Source organism: Cervus elaphus, chromosome 33 (genome assembly GCF_910594005.1).
Source record: "Cervus elaphus chromosome 33, mCerEla1.1, whole genome shotgun sequence".
Classification (NCBI taxonomy): domain Eukaryota; kingdom Metazoa; phylum Chordata; class Mammalia; order Artiodactyla; family Cervidae; genus Cervus; species Cervus elaphus.
In genome coordinates, this window is record NC_057847.1 from 65,269,811 (window position 1) to 65,286,608 (window position 16,798).

General features: G+C 40.8%; 1 protein-coding gene across 3 annotated transcripts in view; it reads left to right on the plus strand.

The window, feature by feature from the left end:
- Nucleotides 1–16,798, plus strand: part of NCKAP5 (NCK associated protein 5) — a 1,015,164-nt gene that overhangs the window by 339,890 nt on the left and 658,476 nt on the right. Inside the window, exon 1 of one of the 3 annotated variants that reach the window (XM_043894067.1) lies at nucleotides 9,913–10,400. The exons of the other annotated variants lie outside the window; for them this stretch is intronic. The gene's annotated coding sequence lies outside the window, so the exon portion shown is untranslated. Of the gene's footprint in view, nucleotides 1–9,912; nucleotides 10,401–16,798 lie in introns of those variants that run through there. 3 annotated transcript variants of the gene reach the window in all.

A 16,798-nucleotide genomic window follows, 5' to 3' on the forward strand; every position in this document is an offset into this window, starting at 1 on the left:
GGGATAGTGATTCCTCTTAGGTTATGTGTGTGTGCTCAGCTGTGTCCAACTCTTTGAGACCTCATGGACAGTAGCCCGCCAGGTTCCTCTGTCCATGGAATTTTCCAGGCAAGAATACTGAAACGGGTTGCCATTTCCTTTATCAGGGGATTTTCCTGACTCAGTGAGCGAATCCACGTCTCCAGAATTGGCAGGTGGATTCTTTATAACTGTGCTACCTAGGAAGCCTCTTAGTTATATAGGTTTCAAAATTATTCTTCTAGTCTATGCCTTAACTTTTCATTTTCTTCATGGTAATTTTTTTCTTTTCACAGCAATTCAAAAATATAATGCAGTAAAATACTTCTTTATCCTTCCCAGCCTGATGATATAAACGTATTTTCCAAAGCATTCTTCAAAAGGTTTTATAGACTTGCTTTTTGTGTGTGTTTTCTTTCCAGACTTAATTTTTTAAGAACAGGTATAGGTTTACAAAAAATTGAGAGGAAGATACAGAGATTTCCAATATACTCTCTGCCTCCACATGTGCATAGCACCCCAGCTCCATTATTAACACCACTCACCAAATGGTACACTTTTACCAACCGTGAACCTATGTTGACACACCATAATCACCCAAGTGTACAGTTTACCTTCAGGTTCACTCTTGGTGGTGTACAGTCTATGGGTTTGAACAAATTGATGATACATATCCATCATTATAATGTCATGCAGAGTATTTTGAGTATTTTCACTGCCCTAAAAATCCTCTGAGTTCTTTGTATTCATTTCCAGCTCTCCTCTGACATCTAAGAATCATGGGTATTTTTATTGTCTGCCTTCTTGAGAATGTCATATAGTTGGAATTATACAGTATGTAGCCTTCTCAGATTGGCTTCTTTCACTTAGTAATATGCATTTATGTTTCCTCCTTATTTCTTCATGGCTTGATAGTGAATGAACAAGAAAAAGAAATAAACTAAGTTGTGTCTGACTCTTTGCAACCCCAAGGAGACTGCAGTACACCAGGCTTTCCTGTCCTTTACTATCTCCCGGAGTTTGCTCAAACTCATGTCCATTGAGTCATTGGTGATGCCATCCAATGATCTCATCCTCTGTCATCCACTTCCTCTCCTGCTCTCAGTCTTTCCCAGCATCAGAGTATTTTTCAATGAGTCAGCTCTTTGCATCTGCTGGCCAAAGTATTGGAGCTTCATCTTCAGCATCAGTCCTTGCAATGAATATTCAGGGTTGATTTCATTTAGGGTTGAGTGGTTTGATCTCCTTGCTGTACAAAGGACCCTCAATAGTCTTCTCTAGCACCACAGTTCAAAAGCATCAATTCTTCAGTGCTCAGCTTTCTTTATGGTCCAATTCTCACATCCATATATGACTATTGGAAAAACCATAGCTTTGACTAGACAGAACTTGTTGACAAAGTGATGTCTCTGCTTTTAATGTGTTGTCTAGGTTTGTCATAGCTCTTTTTCTAAGCAGCAAGCATCTTTTAATTTCATGGCTGCAGTCACTTTCCACAGTGATTTTGGAGCCCAAGAAAATAGTCTTTCACTTTTTCCCCATCTATATGCCATGGTGATGGGACCAGATGCCATGGTTTTAGTTTTTTGAATGTTGAGTTTTAAGCCAGCTTCTTTGCCGACTAATATTCTATTGTCCGGAGGCACCATAGTTTATGCATTCAACTACTGAAGGACCTCTTGGTTGCTTCCATGTTTGGGCAATTATGAATAAAGATACTGTAAATATCTGCATGCAAGTTATGTGGATGTGAGTTTTCATTTTTTTAGTTTTATTGAAGTATATTTGATTTATGATGTTATGTTTAATCTCTGCTGTGCAGCAAAGTGGCTCAGTTATATATATATGCCTATTTTTATATTCTTTTCCATTATGATTTATCACAGGATATTGAATATAGTTCCCTGTGATCTACAGTAGGACTTTGTTTATCCATTTTTTATGTAATAGTTTGTATCTGCTTATCCAAAACTCCCAATCCCTCTCTCCTCCAACACCGCTTAGATATGAGTTTTCAACTCCTTTGAATAAATACCAAAGAACATGATTGCTGGATCGTATGGTACAAGTATGTTTAGTTTTGTAAGAAACTCTGAACTGTGTTTGAACTGACTCTACCATTTTGCACTCCGACCAACAATGTATGTAAAACCCTGTTGTTCCACATCCTCACCACCACTGGGTGTTATCACCGAGTCTTACCCATTCTAACGGCTATGTAGTGGCATCTCATTAGTGTTGTTTGAGCTTGCATTTCCTTGATGACCTTGTGTGGAGTATCCTTTCATACACTTATTTGCTGGGTGAGGTGCCTATTAAGGTTTGTGGCCCATTTCTAAAATCAGGTGGTTTTCTTATTGTTGAGTTTCAAGACTTGTCTTTAAATTGTAGACATTAATCCTTTATTAGATATGTCCTTTGCAAATATTTTCTCCCAATCTGTGGCTTGTCTTCTCATTCTCTTGATACTGTATCTCACTGAGCAGATGTTTTTAATTTTAATGAGGTCCAGCTTATCACTTCTTTCTTTCATGGATTATTTCTTTAATGTTATATCTAAAAAGGCATCACTGTACCCAAGGTCATCGATATGTTCTCTGATGTTATCTTCTAGGAGTTTTATGGTTTTGTTTTACCCTTACGTCCATTTTGATCCATTTTGAGTAATTTGTAAGAAGGGTGTAAATTCTGAGTCTAGATTTTTTTTTTTTTTGCATGTGGGTTTCCAGATATTCCAGGACCATTTGTTGAAGAGACTATCTTTGTTCTATCGTCTCTTCTCCTTTGTCAAAGATCAGTTGGCTGTATTTGTGAGGGTCTATTTCTGGTCTCTCCATTAATATATCTGTCCTTTCTCAAATATCATGCTCTCTTGATTACTGAGGCTTTATGTAAGTCTTGAAATTGGGTAACATTAAGTCTTGAAATTGGAGGTAAAAAGTCCTCTAAATTGTTCTTCTCCTTTACACATTCAGTGTTTAATCTTAGTTTATTTTTTGTAAATGGTCTGAGTTCTTTATTCAGATAGAAAGTGGATTTGTTGCCATTGTTTCAGTAGTCAACTCTTTCTCCACTAATTAATGACACCATTTCTTTTTTTCTTTTTTAAATGTGGACCATTTTTAAAGTCATTTATTGAATTTGTTATAATGCTACTTTTGTTTTATGTTTTGGTTTATTGGCCACAAGTCATGTGGGATCTTAGCTCCATGACCAGGGAGCAAATCCACACCCTCTGCATCAGAGAAGTCCCAATGATACCATTTCTGACCAGCACCTTTATTCAATAGATGTACGTCTATCTCTAGGCTCTCTTACTATTTCATTGATGTAACTGCCTACCTCACTTACCTGTTTAATTACCTACCTTTATAACAAGGTGCCTGACTCGTTTCTGGATGTTAGTGGAGTCACCATTCTTAAAGATTAGTTGTGCATTTTTGGCCTTTATCTCTCTTATAAACATTTCAAGACCACCTGGTAAAGTTCAGTGTATAAATCTGCTGGAATAAATGGGTTTGCTTTATAGGATAAAACTTATTTCGTCATTCTTTATTGTTATTATCATTATTATTACCATTATTTTTTATTTTTCACATTGATGGATTGTTTTATTTAGAATTTTTAGGACAACATTCATTAGCTTTCCTGTATGATACATGTTTACTTTTACTATCGAGGTCATTCTAGATGACTCATAAAATCTCTCCTTTCTCCTTTTTCTCCCCCTTCTCTTTAATCTTTCTCCCCTCCACACTTTGTTTTACTAGAACTTCTCCTGCAAAATTTGAATATTAGAGTTTTTGTATTGTTTTCAAGTTTTGTAAAACATGCCTTAAAAAAACTGGACCTGCAATTCAACAATAAAATGACAAATATCCAATATAAAAATGGGCATAGGTATTGATATTTGTCATTTTATTGTTGAATTGTGGGTCCAGTTTTTTTAAGGCATGTTAAAAAAAAAAACTGTAATAGGAAAAGCAGATTTATGTAGCAGATGTGCCTAACTCACTCTTGACTCTGGCCACTATTAATTAAATGATCTTTAGGAATTTATCATTTTGCTTAATTAATTGCCTAATTGGTGGAAATAATGATAAGTCATGGGCTGTTTTGAACATAATCTTTCTTAAAGTAGCTTGTTTCTTGGTAACTGTCTGTACTAACCACTATTTTGTGAATCACACATATGACACTTGATAACTAATTTTTTAGTTGAAAAATGAATAAATGTTATTTTTATGTATAGCCTCTAGTTAAATATTACTAATGTAACATCTTATAAAATGCTGAGATATATTCTATTAATGAATACTTGACTCATGTCATTGATTTGATATTGACTTTTCAATGTCAATGGAGAAAAGGAAATCAGAGTATAAATTGTCATATATATCTTTTACTTTTTTAAATTAACCATTAAAATTCCCAATGGCTTATGAAAAAAAAAATGGGTATAGGAACTGAAACGAAATTCATCCAATGATATCTCTCCATAGAATGACATATTATTTGGCAACGGGAAGAAATGAAATGCTGATATATGCTACAGCAGGACAGGTATTAAAAGCATTATGCTAAGTGAAAGAAGACAAACCCAGAAGATCACATAGTGTATGAGTGTGTTTATATGAAATACCTAGAATAAGCAAATTTTATGAGATAAAAAGTGCATTGTTGGTTACCTCTGGCTGGAGAATGAAGAGTGCCTACAAATGGGTACTGGGGGATTTTTGGGGGAGGGGTTATGAAAGTTCTTCTAAACCTAAATGATGGTGATGTTTTGTACACCGTAAATGGGTGAATTTTATAGTATATGGATTATATCTCAATAAAGATATTTTTAAAATCTAGGCCTATTAGTTATGCAGGGGTAAATTTTTATTTTCAACTATTGAGTTGATGTATTGTTCAAGATTCTGTTGATTCTAGAGCTTTATGGACAGATTTTTAAAAATTTAGGACACTGATGATTTTATCTGTGTTTAAAAATTTATTGCTATAAAGTTGCTCATAGTGAAGCAGTCCTGTTATTTTAAATCTCTTGTATCCTTAGTTATGCAGGTTTTTTTTTACTCCAAAACTTAGTGATTTATGTCTCCTCTGTTTTTCATTGATCTAAACAGGCACTGTTGTATTGATCCTGTATTAATGCTTTGTGTTATACTTTATTAGACTTTGATTTTATCTTTACTAATTCTTTTATTCTACTTGTTTATTGCTATGTTTGCCTCTTTACTTGGATGCTTGACACATTAATTTTCCAATTTTCTTCATTTCCAGAATATGCACTAAAATTATTAATTTCTCTTTACGTACTGCTTTAGTTGTTTTCATCTTACAAGTTTTGATAGTGTTTTAATTTTAAGACATCAAATTCTATTTTTTTCTAATTCCTTTATATTTAGCTATTGGGTTTTAAAAGTATGTATTTTTTTTCATTTTTTATTATGAAGAAATTCAATGTATTGAAAAAAGTAAAGGACCAGGGCAATGAGATACTCATTGACCCATGACTTGGCATTGTGCTCCGTCATGCCTGGCTCTGCAGCCCCAGGCACTGCTCGCCGGGCTCCTCTGTCTGTGGGATCTCCCAGGCAAGAATAACTGGAGTCAGGTACCATTTCCTACTGCAGGTGATCTTCTTCACCCAGAGATTGAACCTGCATCGCTTGTGTCTCCTGCATTGGCAGGCAGATACTTTACCACTCAGTTCAGTTCACTTCAGTCGCTCAGTCGTGTCCGACTCTTTGCGACCCCATGAATCACAGCACGCCAGGCCTCCCTGTCCATCACCAACTCCCGGAGTTTACTCAAACCCATGTCCATTGAGTCGGTGATGCCATCCAACCATGTCATCCTCTGTTGTCCAATTCTCCTCCTGCCCCCAATCCCTCCCAGCATCAGGGTCTTTTCCAATGAGTCAACTCTTCGAATGAGGTGGCCAAAGTACTGGAGTTTCAGCTTCAGCATCAGTCCTTCCAATGAACACCCAGGACTGATCTCCTTTAGGATGGACTGGTTGGATCTCCTTGCAGTCCAAGGGACGCTCAAGAGTCTTCTCTAACACCACAGTTCAAAAGCATCAATTTTTCAGTGCTCAACTTTCTTCACAGTCGAACTCTCACATCCATACATGACCACTGGAAAAACCATAGCCTTGACCAGATGGACCTTTGTTGGCAAAGTAATGTCTCTGCTTTTTAATATGCTATCTAGGTTGGTCATAACTTTCCTTCCAAGGAGTAAGCGTCTTTTAATTTCATGGCTGCAATCACCATCTGCAGTGATTTTGGAGCCCCCCAAAATAAAGTCTGACACTGTTTCCACTGTCTCCCCATCTATTTCCCATGAGGTGATGGGACCGGATGCCCTGATCTTAGTTTTCTGAATGTTAAGCTTTAAGCCAACTTTTTCACTCTCCTCTTTCACTTTCATCAAGAGGCTTTTTAGTTCCTCTTTGCTTTCTGCCATAAGGGTGGTGTCATCTGCATATCTGAGGTTATTGATATTTCTCCTGGCAATCTTGATTCCAGCTTGCGCTTCTTCCAGCCCAGCATTTCTCATGATGTACTCTGCATATATGTTAAATAAGCAGGGTGACGATATACAGCCTTGATGTACTCCTTTCCCAATTTGGGATCAGTCTGTTGTTCCATGTCCAGTTCTAACTGTTGCTTCTTGACCTGCATATAGGTTTCTCAAGAGGCAGGTCAGGTGGTCTGGTATTCCCATCTCTTTAAGAATTTTCCACAGTTTGTTGTGATCTACACAGTCAAAGCTTTGATGTAATCAATAAGGCAGAAGTAGATGTTTTTATGGAATTGTCTTGCTTTTTCTATGATCCAACAGATGTTGGCAATTTGATCTCTGGTTCTTCTGCCTTTTCTAAATCCAGCTTGAACATCTGGAAGTTCTTGGTTCACGTACTATTGAAGCCTAGCTTGGAGAATTTTGAGCATTACTTTGCCAGCGTGTGAGATGAGTACAATTTTGTCATAGTTTGGACATTCTTTGTCATTGCCTTTCTTTGGGATTGGAATGAAAACTGTCCTTTTCCATTCCTGTGGCCACTGCTGAGTTTTCCAAATTTGCTGGCATATTGAGTGCAGCACTTTAGTAGCATCATCTTTTAGAATTTGAAATAACTCAGCTGGAATTCCATCACCTCCACTAAATTTGTTCATAGTGATGCTTCCTAAGGCCCACTTGACTTCTCACTCCAGGATGTCTGGCTCTAGCTGAGTGATCACACCAACGTGGTTATCTGGGTCATCAAACTCTTTTTTGCATAGTTCTTCTGTGTATTCTTGACACCTCTTCTTAATATCCTTTGCTTCTGTTTGGTCCATACCATTTCTGTCCTTTATTGTGCCCATCTTTGTATGAAATGTTCTCTTGGTATCTCTAATTTTCTTGAAGATATCTCTAGTCTTTCCCATTCTATTGTTTTCCTCTATTTCTTTGCATTGATCACTGAGGAAGGCTTTCTTATCTCTCCTTACTATTCTTTGAAACTCTGCATTCAAATGACCTGTTATGTCCCACCCAATGATCTGCCCTCTCAGACCATCCCCATAATCCTCTCACCTTACTCTGTTCCTGCCTCACTGCTGTTTCTCAGACCTCTCCCAGCACATTCATCTCTAAGGGCCACTGCACCTGCTCTTTCTGCTTCCCAGGACCATCTTCCCTCAGATACCTACATGGCTCACTGTTTCCTTGCCTCTTATATTTACTTACTCACACTTGGCATTTTCAATGGGATTATCACTGAGAATTTTGCTTAAACTTGAATACCACCCAACCCTCCCTGCTTTATTTTTCTCCTTAGCACTGATGACTTTCTAACAAAAAGTATTATTTCCTTATTCTTTTCTAATGTCTGTCTTCTCCTGAAGAATATAAGTTCCACAAGATCAAAATGTTTTTTTCTGAGTTTTTACTCATTCATATTTTCCAGCACTGAAACACAGCAAGCACTCAATATATAACTGAGAAGTAAATAATTGAGACAACTGGACAGGATATATTTTGAAGTTAGAACCAAAGACTCAATGGATTGGAGGTGGGGCCATCAATGTAGCCTCTCACCTATGTGGGCCTGATCCAATTAAAACTACCAATTTGCAGGGGAAAAAACACAGCGGAACACAACAGGAAGGTGCCTGTAGCCCAGGGTCTGACTTTCCACTCAACTCCTGTCTACTTGGACAACACCGATTTCCTGGACATTGTCCCTTAAATTATTCACCAGCATGATACTTTATTCTGGTGGGGAGGAGCTTTTTGGAAATATTGACTTCTTGGTACCATGTTGATCAATCTTTTAACAGAATTTTTAATATTAATAAACACATTAAACAAACTGGCAATGAAAAATTGCAAACTTTTAGATATTATAAAAGCATCTTAACATTGGATCTGTAGCTGTCCTTTACTTACATTATTTCCTTATGTGGGAAAGTAACACTTGAACTTCGTTTTAGCTCACCTGTCCAGCCACAGTAATGTATATGATTTTAATTTACAGTGACCTGTAAATTAAAACTTCAAACCATCAATATTCATGGAGTGCCCATTACCGCATATTCCTGTTGTAAATACTACTGCGCTGTAAAATAAGTAGAAGACAGTCTCTGGCTGGATCAGTGGGGGGCTTACTGTGACTTCCCTCCATTTCTCAACTAGAGCATCAAGCAAACATGATTTGAGCAGTATTTTAAAGCTCATTCAGTTTTCACAGTATAGTTATTTTTTACCTGACTTTTACATCTATCTGAATAAATGACTTAAAAGTTTTTCCTCTTCAACTTTTCAACTGGTGATCTGTTTATCCAACAAATTATTTCACCAACGAATACTGTCATTCAGGGTAACTGAACATTTCCAGCACTTGCAAAGAATGTATGAAAGCAGGCATAATCCCATTGGTTGTTTTCTTTATACTTTAAGATTTATGTATCTCTAGGACTGCTGTTATTTTCATTTAAAAAATTTTGCCATAATCCCCATAAGCCTATAACCAGTAGAAATATGTGTGATTATATTGCAGTGGCATATTAAAATAGTTCAAAGTATATTATAGAAAGGAGCAGAAGAAACTTATTTCATCTGCAGAAGAAACTATTTTAGTTGGGAAAAAAATATCAGTTTTTCAGAAGTCAGGATTTTCTAATAAAATAGTATTTCTTTAAAAAGAACACTTCCATTAAAATGTGAGAGAAAATATGATAATTCTTTTAACTCAGGCCAGGGGTAACCTGAGTCCAGCATTTTCTTGCCCAAAGCAGATTTTCCTTTTATCTTTCAAAATGCCAACAGGAGGCAGTGGGCCCAGCTTCATCGCGAATTACAGGGTGGTTCTCCCTTCATAAACTTGATTCTCAAATGTACTTGGGAACCAACTTCTGACTGCAGACAAATGACTGTTAGTTCTAGCTGTTAGCTGCCAATTACAATATCTTACTTTGAATATTCGTGTCAGTCTCTGGATCAGGCTGATGGTAAGATTACAAGACCTGTTCCTTCAGTTCCTTAGCATTCGTTCCACCCAGAAAGAGCAAGCAGCGGTTTGGGATGCGGGTAAGGGGATGGCTATGTCTACCAGGATGGATTGATTTTTCTTATCGGAAACTGGGAAAGGAAACCATTATTTCTCCTTTGGGATCCCCATTTCCCCTTTCAGTTCCTCTGTTTGGGCCAGACAATAGAAGCCTCCAGGCCCCGCTCTCCCCGCGCTGTTCCCGATAGCCCCCTCGCCCCCTCCTCCCCTCCGCGCCCGCGCCGCGCACCCACCGGCTCCCCCAACTCCGGCTCCAGGCAGAGATTTGTCAGAATCGTTGGGTTGAGACTGATTATGATTGCAGCAGATGGGCTGGATTTGACAGCCTGATTCTAAGCAGCTTCTGATGGGGGGGGCGCGGAGGGGCGGGGAGGGGGAGAAGGTGGGGGGCGGGAATCTACAGGCCGGAGCCGCCTGCTAGGAGCGCACCGCGCGGCCCCGCCAGGCGCAACGGGGCAGCTGTTTAACGCGCGCCTCCGGGAGGAAAGTGGCAAGCGGATCCCAGGGGCCTCCCGGAAGGCCGGGGAAACGTCCCATTGCCGAGAGGGCACCCAGCACCCCAGGCAGGCTCAGGAAGACCAGCCCAACACAACAAAGCGGAAGAGCGCCCGGGAGCGCACGGAGGAGGCTCGGCCGCCGGCCGCGGTGGGCGGCGGGGCGCGTCCGGCCCCAGCTGCCTCCGCGAGCCCCGGGCATGGCAAGTTTATCAACTGCGGGCTCCGCGGCCAGCGCCTTGCTGCCCCCGAAGTGACAGCACTGCAGGGTCTGCCCATCCCGGCCCCGACCTACTGCAAGATGCTCCACCGCCGGCCAGGTAAGGAGATGCCAGCCTGTTCCTCTCCCGGGCGCGCCTCCCGCTCACGCCGCCTGCGCTCTCCAGCCTCTGACCCTTCGGCTCCTTTGCTCCCACTAGTCCGCGGGGACGCCTTGCTTCTGTGCCTCCCTCTGTGGTCTCCTCGGTCCATCTCTGCCCTCTGCCGCCCTCCCTCACCGTCGCCCTTCTTTTTCCACCTTACCGGATCCCAGCGGCAGGCAGGGGGATAAGTTCGGGGAGGTGGCACGAGGTTGCGGCTCTCTTCCCCCAGCGCCTGCACCTGGACCCGCCTCGCAGGCTGTGGGTGGGAGCCGCGATGTGTGCTTTCATCCCCCTTCCCGCTCCCACGCAATCCGAGCCCCGCACCACACACACACACCCTCCTTTCCACCTGTGGGGCCTTGCTTTTGTGCTGGAAGCGCAAATGAAAACAAGCACACGTGCAGACACAGTTCCACGTTGGCGTCCTCCAGAGGCTCCGGAAGGGAGGGGGTGGCGGGGAAGGGCCTGGTCTTGAGAACTCCGACTCATCCAAGCGCAGGACCAGTGCTTCTAACTGCTCCTTGGCCTTGACTTCTGTGTCGGGGCTAGCAGAGCCAGGCCCCTCCAGGGGGGTCGGGAGGCTACCATACTTGGCCCAATGCTGTGCCACCAGAAACCCTTCAACCTCACCCCACCCCCACCCCGGCCCCCATCCCCAGGGGCCAGCGGCCTGGGCCACTCCTGGCCCCTGGGGCCTGCCTCCATCCCGGTACCCCCAGGCCCATCACCAATGGTCTCTGACCTTGTCTACCCAGCTCAGGTTGTCTGGCCCTGGCAGCCCCTCACTGGTTGCTGTCTCCCCAGCTCACCAGGAGCTACTAGTGTGTGCCCTGTTGCTACTGGCAACTGCCTGTGCTGAAAGCTCAGCCCCCAAAGCCGCTTAATGCTGATTGATGGGCAGAAATGTGATATTTTCTGGAGCTTAGCGGCCAGGCTAGTGCAGGGGCCCTCCAGGCCACTGGAGCCCTGCAGACCTCCTGCTACCCTTCCCAACTCTAGGCCCCACCCCACCCCACCCCACCTTACCCCTTAGCCAAAAGGGACTGTTTGAATCAGCCCCTGGGCATAAATTTGGTATCTGCATTTGCTTCCCTGAGTCACTAGCAGTCTCGCTGGAGTTTCCCTTCTTGATTCTGTTGAGATGCCTTCTGTTGAGAAGGATAAATGAGGCAACAGTTTCTGGTCACCATGGTCTTCCTTTCTGCTGTCAGCCCACACCTCCTCACACGTAGGTAGACTTCAGATAGATCGTATCATGACCTGAACTGTTCCTGCAAATGCTCCGGAAAACATTTTCCAAAAATAATTCATTTCCTCTCAGCACCTCTTCCTTAGCAGACTCCTCTCCTCCCACTGCAGCCTCTTCCCTCCTCCCATAGGAGCTGGTCCTCTGCAACCCAAGGAGACACAAGCCTGGAAATAAGCCTGAGCTTGGAATGCTCCATGCTGGGCCAGCCTTTGCCACTTCTGTGTTTTTGCACATTAGCCATCCAAAATCATTACCCCTTCCCTTCTCTGCGATGGCAACCTCCTCCTCTAAGCTATTGTGAACTAAAAGAAAATTTTGCAGGCTCATAGAAATTCCTGCACCTGTTTGTCCCCCTTCTCTTCTTCTCCAATTCTGAGTGCAAAGGACTAGCTTTTATTATCAGTGAAATTTTCTTCAGAGTAAGTTTTGGTTCTGCAGTTTTTTTCTGAGCATCTCAGTGTTTTGGGCAGAATATTTTCACTATCTAAATAGTCTAGCTTCACTTTACATGTGGATATTAATTTGGAAAACGATGTGATGTTTTAAGCCATTCATTTGTTCACGGCAACCAAGCTGTTTTGTGAGCTCTCCTGTGTTGGACATCAACCAAGGACCTGGATTGGAAATGGAGCAGAGACGAGGCCCAAATGGCTGTGGTCATTTTAAAGCCTCCATTAAAGCTGGATTGTGGTTATTGTCGTGATGGTTAATATTACAACAGCACACTACGTTCGACCAGGACTTTACAGTTTACAAAAGGCTTTCACAGGCATTATCTCCTTTAATCCCAGCAGTGGGAATTTTCAATAGTAGGGATTCCACCAAAAGGCCCAATAAGGCTCACCAATCCCGCTTAACCAAAAATAAAAAGAATCTCTCAGATCATCCCAACAGCTGACAGGGCTTTAAAACAGAGAGTAAACAATTCAGAAGAAGCTTATGAAGCTTAGTTACTGGAATGTAGCTTGGGGAAGATAAGTGAAATGCATGGAACATGGGCATTAGCAGACAGGCGTCTTGGGAAGACACTCCATCCTGAGAGGGCTGGCCGCTAGAGGTGGCTTTCTGGGCTCTGGACTGTTGCCTTATGCCAAGATCTAAAATGGGATGAAAGTGTTAGCACAAAGTTGCTGAGAGACTAGCAAATTAAGCAAAATGAGTAGGCAATGATGTTACTTTCTTTAGCTACAAGGCATTCTTGAGATATCCGCAAGTTTCTGGCATATATTTACTTCAGAAATGAAGCAATTTTCTGTATTTAGAGCATAAAACTTAAGAGTTTTTGTGCCTTGTCTGAGCCATATGAAGACAATCAGGGTTTTATTTTCCACCCACTACTTGGAAAACCAGGGTTATATTTGGAAACAGGTGGATAAATAGAAATTTCTCTGTTTTATCATTTATAGGGAAAATGTGCAGAAGGCCTTCATGTAGATTTGTTCCTTTTCTCTTATTCTTCAACATGGAGGGCAGCTGTTTCTCATGTCTCGGCTGTGAATATCACTCATGACTTCCCTCCAAAAGCGATGTCAAGAATGCCAACTGATTGAGAATTTGGTTGGCATTTCAGACATCATGTGAGGCCTCTTGTTTGTCATTTTGAGAACTTATATTCAAAGAAGATTTACAGGCAAGATGGTATATCATAAGGAGCTAATTATGGCCAGGGGCTGGCTGTGTGTACCACTAACGAGATAACAGATAAGCCAAGAAAGTAATCACAGAGTAAGGTCTGTTGTTAGGAAAGAATGAGATACCCAAGGAAGCTTTTTCTTCTTTGGTATCATGAGGGCTTTGTGGAAAACTTTTGATGTGTAGATATTTTGGTTTTAAGTTTTTTTGTTTGTTTTGGTGGAGAATCTGTTTTCTCAACCTCTGTATTTAGCATTCCTATATATTATTTTTAATTCTTAGATGTTAAAAAATTTAGATTAAAGTTGAACTTACATGCTTAGGTTGACTGTATGTCAATGAAAAACATACAACATACACACACACACACGCACACACACACACACACACACATATGAGGTTTGATTGGATCTAGTGGACACTCCTCTAACGAGGGGACTTCTGTAGCTTCAGCTGGGTGCTTGAGGTTTCAAGTGAAGTTTACAGAGATGTATGATTGATTCCAACCCTAGGCATCCTCCTCGGATTTTCCTGTTTAATGTGAGAGACGTGAGTGGAGGAAAGTTGTGGGCACCTTGATGATGGCTAACATCACCCTGCTGAAGGGTTGTCAGGCTTCCCCATAACTCTCTAATCTAAACCCTCATTATTGATTTGCTTGTTCAATAAATATTTGTTGAGCATTTTTAGAGACCAGGCTCTGTGGTCCAAGCCTCTTTGCTTTTTCTGCAGAGCTGTGCCATTTCATCTAGTCCATTAGCCGTGTTCCTTTCAAATGTCTGATGGTTTTGCCCTTCAGGGTTCCTGTAGCTGTGGTTTAGAGGACACAGAATGTGGTGCTTGAGAGGCTTTCTTGCTGCAATGAAGTCCGATAGTATTGCTGCCAAAGGCTGCCATCTCTGACCATTGTTTCTTCCTAAATATTACTCTCTTCCGACCTTCATTCTCCCAGTAACTCTGTTCACATATCTCCTCCTGCTTAGACTTCTTAGATGGCAGTGAATTAAGTAAGCAGTCCCTGTGAATTCATTGCTCATCTCAGAGAGCATGGCTGTTTCATGTTACTTGATGTTAACTTAGCACACAAATATATTAAGGAAGTTTCTGGTTCTAAACCCAGATTCTCAGGTTCTCTGATAGCTAGGGAGGGTTGAAATAAAGGGAAGGAAGTGAATCATCATAGGCTGTGTTGAAAGATGTCGAAAATAGGTCATGGCACTTACTGCTGCAGGTAAGACTGTGACTCCTAAATGGATTGTAGATTCAGAGTGTTGCTATAACTGCAAGTTACCTGGCAGACGGTTAAGAGATTAAGCCTAGGAATTGTAGACTCGGACTCAGATCCTGATACCATCATTTACTATTGATGTGATTTGAGGCAAAGTTGTTAATCTTTATAACCTCAGCTTGGTTTCCTTATTAATAAAAGAGAAAACAATATGCATTTATAAAGTGTTAAGTATAAATTCTAATGTATACATTCTAAGTATACATTCATGGGCTTAGGACAACATCTAATATGCAAGAAGATTATGCTGTCTGATGTGGCCTTTTAATTTTTTTCCATTGTGTTGGAACCCAATAGGACTGCTTTTTCACATCTATATCATCTTTGAACTGTCTCCCAGCACCATACAGAGATTCACCACTATAGGAGAGTTATAGTTTAAGGCCATTGCAGCTACTTTCCAAAGGAGCACATGCCTTTTGCAAGTATGATGGGAGATGATACCTGTTTCTCTCTTTGAGCATACAAAGTTTAGTTTCCAAGGTAAACCTAGAAACTTTCAGTTAACATTCAGTTCATCCTGTGAAAGGCACTGTGCTGGGCTGCAAGGGTTGCAAAGAGATAAAAACAGTTTGTTCTCAGCTTTCAAGGTGGAAGAGAGGATGTGTGGATGTGAAAAAAAATTACAGCTTAATAATAAGAAACTTCGTCATAATGAAGACACCTGTCACTTAGTAAGCCCTGGTGTGTGTCAGACACATCCTTTATTAAAGGCAGCATGTGACATCTGTGAGAGATGTTATTTTAGATGTTATTTATTTTATCACATCTCTATCCATTATAGAGATAGGATAAAGGTAAACTTAAGTTTCATAGTGGTATTATTAACAAAATACTATTGGTTGCAAAGGAGAGTGTCAGCCTTATCAGAGAAGCCTTCCTCAGGTGGTTTTTGCTGGTGTTTGAATGAGTTGTCTGGAAATATTGGAAGTGATTTATTTCATAACTGCATTATCCAGGGTTGTATTGGGGTTCAACAATTTCTTGATCCCCTGTGCTCTGTTCATAGCATTACAGAAAAAAGAGAAAGAAAAGACTGGACTTTGTTAACCAGCCATTGAGGAATTCATTCTCTTTTCTTTCTTAAGTCTTTGTTCATTTTTGTTGTACATGCCCCCATGGAAAATATCTTACTCACTTCCCTTGAAAAGTTCTTCCTTATTCTAAGGACCATATTATCATCAATGATTTCTTTGAATTTATTTCTGTTTTTCTATTGTTTAACATTAAAGTGACCAAATTTTTCTGAGGTATAGTTCATATCAAGTTTATGCACACACATGGGAGTGTGCCAAGTGGTAAGTGTGGCATTTTAAAATAGCATGGATTATTGACTACAAGCGTCAGAGTCAAGTCCAAGATTCAACACACATTTCATGTGATGCAAATTCTGATAAGTTGACTTCTCCCAAACTGTTCCTCTTTTGTTTTTCCTTTAGTCACGTCTTGTCTTTTCACCTAAACATGTTAATATTCTAATATTGTAATGCTTTTCTTCCCACCTCCTCCCAAGTGACAAATGTCCAAACTCAACTGTCACGCTCCATTTTTTCCTATTGAGACTATAAAATGAACTGTCTTCTCAAATTTTTGGAGTGGTGTTTTTTCTTAGGAATCCTGAATTTGCCTGAATCACTGTAAAAGAGAATCCCATAGGCGATCTAAAGATTTGGGCATATGAATTTTAATCATTCATAATGATATTTTATAGGAGACAGGTAGTCTCTTGAGAAAGCACAGGTTGATCTTTATAGCTCATCATCCGCTGTGCCCAGTTTAAAGAAATTCCAGCACAAAAAGAATTCTAGCCAAACACAGACTTTCTGTGCATTGCCAGAAGGCTTTCTTGTCTGCCATCTTTCATTCACTTGTTTATTCATTAATTTAGTCAACAGACTGGGATTAAATACCTACCATGTGTCAGGCAACATGTCAGGCTTAAGAGTCACTGCAACCAGTGTCCATTCTTCAACAGAAAGTCATTAATTCTCAAAAGAAACAAGCATGCACATTTGCCATTGCACATTTCTGCCCATTTCCTGCTTTGTGACTTATTTCAGGTGATCTCATTCTTGTTGCATTAATATACTATTTCATATTGATTTTCTTTTTTATTTCACCAAAACATTCATTCAGAAAATAGAAACTTTTGCTCATCTAAAAGTTTCTGTCTAGACTCTAGTCTGT